The sequence below is a fragment of the Trachypithecus francoisi genome, unplaced genomic scaffold, assembly GCF_009764315.1.
Source record: "Trachypithecus francoisi isolate TF-2019V2 unplaced genomic scaffold, Tfra_2.0 Lachesis_group8, whole genome shotgun sequence".
Lineage (NCBI taxonomy): Eukaryota > Metazoa > Chordata > Mammalia > Primates > Cercopithecidae > Trachypithecus > Trachypithecus francoisi.
Window position 1 is genome coordinate 23161108 of NW_022681473.1, and position 4632 is coordinate 23165739.

The following is a 4632-nucleotide window of genomic DNA, read 5'->3' on the forward strand; positions in this document are numbered from 1 at the left end:
CAGATACCTACCACCAGTAACAAGGCCATGATGAGAAAGGGGAGTCGGACATGCCTCGTTATACTCTCCTGTCTTTTGTAATTCAGGCACAGATGACCAGCATTAACATTAAAATAGATGTAAAGACTGATAAAGTAGACTCTTTGAAGTAATAAGACACCAAATTCTAGCCTGACTCTAGTGTAGCATCACATGGCAGATAGCAGGCCCTGACAGAAATTGAAGTATTTTACCCCAAATTATATTTTTCTGACATATATGGAAATGGCCTGGCAAAGCTGTCTCTTGTGAGAAAAATCTACATTCTACAGAGAATCCCCATTAGTTCATTAGTTTCTTTCCCCTGATCCAGGAGAGAATCAACTCTGATAAGAAACATTGACAATCGATTTTCTCTGAAGCCTGCTGCCTGGAGCCTTCCTCTGCATAATAGGAATCTTGCTTTCTGCAACCCCTTATCTTAACCCAAACATTCCCCTCTATTGATTCTATGTCTTTGGACGATACCTTACCTCTTTCAACCAATTGCCAATAAAAAAATCTTTGACTCTCTCTGTGACCAGGAAACACCCCTCACTTCGAGTTGTCCTTCCTTTGCAGACTGAACCAATGTACATTTTACATGTATTGATTGATTTTTTTTTTTTTTTTTTTTTTTTTTTGAGATGGAGTCTCTCGCTCTGTCACCCAGGCTGGAGTGCAGTGGCACGATCTCGGCTCACTGCAAGCTCCCACTCCCGGGTTCACACCATTCTCCTGCCTCAGCCTCCCGAGTAGCTGGGACTACAGGTGCCTGACACCACGCCTGGCTAATTTTTTTGTATTTTTAGTAGAGGTGGGGTTTCACTGTGTTAGCCTGGATGGTCTTGGTCTCCTGACCTCGCAATCCACCCACCTTGGCCTCCCAAGGTGCTGGGATTATAGGCATGAGCCACTGTGCCCAGCCTGATTGATGTCTTATGTCTCCCTAAAAATTTATAAAACCAAGCTGTAGTCTAACCACCTTGGGTACATGTTCTCAGAATCTCTTAAAGGCTGGTCACTCATATTTGGCTCAGAATAAATCTTTTTTTTTTTTTTTTGAGACCAAGTCTTGTTCTGTCACCCAGGCTGGAGTGCAAGTAGGGTGATCTCAGCTCACTGCAACCTCTGCCTCCCGGGTTCAAGCGATTCTCCTGCCTCAGCCTCCGGAGTAGCTGGGACTACAGGTCTGTGCCACCATGCCCAGCTAATTTTTGTATTTTTAGTAGAGATGGGGTTTCACTATGTTGGCCAGGATGGTCTCAGTCTCTTGACCTCGTGATCCTTCTGCCTTGGCCTCCCAAAGTGCTGAGATTACAGGCATCAACCACTGTGCCCGGTCTAAATCTCTTCAAATACTTTACAGAGTTTGACTCTTTTCATTGATACCATATACCTGAAAGAACTTACAACAAGACATTGTACTCTTCCAATTTCTTTTTGGCAGTGTCAACTGTGAACTCCTTAAGGGTTTCCTTCCTCTGGTCCCTTTGTCCCAGACCCCACTGACAATCTCCCGGCTACTCTGTTGCAACCACAAGATAAGCATGTGTTAACTCTTTGTTAAATAAATGAATAAATTAAAGGATAAGGTGAATATTAGGAGACAGATGAGACTGAGGGAGTACGTGCAGCAAGTATATTTTTATCAGCATAAATCAGATGTTCAATAAAAGTAAATTTTATGTTCTCTTGCTGCTCTTTTCTAATTAGAGTTCTCTCCTCAGATAATGTCAAGAATTTAAAGTTGTCAATTAAAAGATAATGTCATCTCTTGACTTAAAAGAGTCTCCTTTGTTTATATGCTTAGTTTTAAGGGTTTTTTCCTCCCTTTTCCTCCCCATTTTCTTCCATTTGAGTAGATGGTTCTTACAAGGAGAAAATCCAGAAACTATCAATTGGCTACCTTGATCTGATCCTCTTCATGAAGAAGCTTGAACTTCTCCCTGCTTCACAGATGGGTTATGAGATAGTCCTGAGAAGAATTCTAAGAAGCATTATGACCTGTCTTCTTAGAAACAACACGACATCACTTTTAACACATTCTTTTGGTCACAAGGAGAGGGAATTACAAACTACCTGGTTTTGGATGCATACTTGAGGTAAGGCTTAAAATTAAGGCCCAAACTTAGTTGGAACTGTAGCATAATAAATATATTTGGTCTTTGTTGCTGGTTCCTTGTACAGAGTTTTGAAAATTCTATGAATTTCCTGAATGATAGGAATGTCTGTTGTTATTCATGTGGTGGCATACTTAATGACACTTTATTTTATGCTAATGAATTGCCTTAAGGTGGGGTCCCTAGATAGCATCAGGATAGGGGTGGTCACCAGAAACACTAAGAAATCAAAGCATTGTAACCTTAAGTTCCACCCATATACTTTAGAGAAGAATGTAGGGGGAGGAGTTGAAGATTAAGCTCTATAAAAAAATGTGTAAACAATAAGCATTGATGAGCTTCCGGGTTGGTGAACACATTCACGTAAATGGGAGGGAGGAGAGTCACTGATACCCTAACTCAACAAAGAGGCTCCTGGGCTCAGGACACCTCCAGACCTTGCCCTATGTATCTTTTAATCTGGCTATTTATGGGTATTTTTTGTTGTATTCTTTCTAATAAACTGTTAGACATGAGTAGGGTTTCCCTGAGTTCTATGAGCAATTGTAGTAACTTATCGAACCTGAGAGAGGGTTGTTGGAACCCCCAGTTTATTGCCAGTTGGTCAGAAATAAGGAAGATGTGAACTTGTAATTGGAATCTGAAATTACAGGAGTCTTGTGAGACTGAGCCCTTAATTTGTGGGATCTAATGATAACTCTAGGTAGAGAGTATCGAAATTAAATTGAATTATAGGACACTCTGCTGGTATCAGAAAATTGGTCAGTGTTGGGAAAAATGCAATGTGCATCTGATGTCAGAAGTAGAGAGTGTAGAAAAAAATAACATTTGTTTTCTGAGCTGTCTTGGTATCTGGTGAACTTCAGAAGTCCTTGATTAGACTAATTACAAATTTCTCTCACTACTCTGCTTCCACACATAAGGTCTTCAAACCAAATAACCCTCTTTATCAAGAAGACTAGGCAGTTTCTACTGAGCAATGTGTTTCAGTTCCCCACTAGCCTGCAGAATTATTTAAACAAGCCAATCACATCCTCCTGAAGGAACTGAGATCACATCATCTTCTTGACACTACAAAGACTGCCTTTCAGAGCCCCCCATTTTTCACTCTGTTCCCAAGGGCAATCCCCATGTAGCAGCACATGGCATGTGGTATCCTCCTTCCCTAGGCTGTGAGTTCACATGTCTAATAAATTGCTATTGATTTCATGTGTCCAGTGTTATGTGTTGTATGTTCAGCCATCTCCATAACCGGTAGGTAGAAATCCCAGACTAACCCATAGGGACTGATTGAGACAGCATTGCAAAATCACACTGCACAGAGCATGTTAGATATAGGAGGAAATATATTGTTGCAGTTATCTTTGGAAAATAAAATCCCCATTGATATTATTTTATCTTCATAATGGGGTAGGAGAACCTCTGTAATACACCCTCAAAGAATTTAGAGAACATCATGAAAATTATGTTACTTAGCGTTAATTCTTATCACTATCTTTATCACCAAACTGCTTTGGATGGATGGATAATCTCTATTCCAAAGCACCATTTTTGGCACTCTAGTATCCATCTTGAAAGATGAAGTGTGTGGGATATTTATTTATAATTTATGTATTTATTTTTATTTTTATTTTTTACTTTTTATTTTGAGACAGAGTCTCAGTCTGTTGCCCAGGCTGGAGTACAGTGGCATGATCTCGGCTCACTGCAACCTCTGCCTACTGTTCAAGCAATTCTCTTCCTCAGCCTCCCGAGTAGCTCGGATTACAGGCACCCACCACCACACCTGGTTAATTTTTGTATTTTTAGTAGAGACGGGGTTTCACCATCTAGGCCGGGATGGTCTTGGACTCCTGACCTTGTGATCTACCCGCCTCAGCCTCCCAAAGGGCTGGGATTACAAGTTTGAGCCACCACACCCGACCTGTTTATTCTAGGTATGCTACTCTACTGACCAGACATCTGAAACTACACCAAGATCATCTGGAAGTTAACATGTTCCAGATGATGTCCCTATGTAAACCAAGGGTTGGTTTTCAGTGGTAAGTTTTCACTTGGGCTTAGTTTGTTTTAATTACAGGTTTTAAAGTCTTCTCTTCTGTGGCATCTTGACTGTTTCAGGTTTTTTTTTTTTTAATTTATTTTTTAATGATGGAGTCTCTCTCTGTCACTCAGGTTGGAGTGTACTGTCACAATCATGGCTCACTGTAGCCTCAAACTGCTGGGATCAAGTCATCTTCCCACCTCAGCCTTCTGAGCATCTAGGACTACAGGTATGTGCCACTATACCTTGCATAATAATTTTTTCTTTTTTTTTTTAAGAGATGGCGCCTTGCTATGTTACCCAGGCTGATCTTAAACTCCTGTACTCAAGTAATCCTGATGCCTCAGCCTCCCTAAGTGCTGGAATTATAGGATGAACCACTGCACCCAGTCTATTTGGAGGTGTTAATAAGTGTTCTGTGCTGTTAAATGGGACATGTTACTATGG

General features: G+C 40.8%; 1 long non-coding RNA gene across 1 annotated transcript; it reads left to right on the plus strand.

The window, feature by feature from the left end:
* The first annotated feature begins 1355 nt into the window (after nt 1-1355).
* Nucleotides 1356-4354, plus strand: LOC117081067. Its single transcript, XR_004436076.1, has 3 exons — nt 1356-2123; nt 4079-4183; nt 4317-4354. It is a non-coding gene; the product is annotated as an uncharacterized LOC117081067 (long non-coding RNA).
* Nucleotides 4355-4632: the final 278 nt, after the last annotated feature.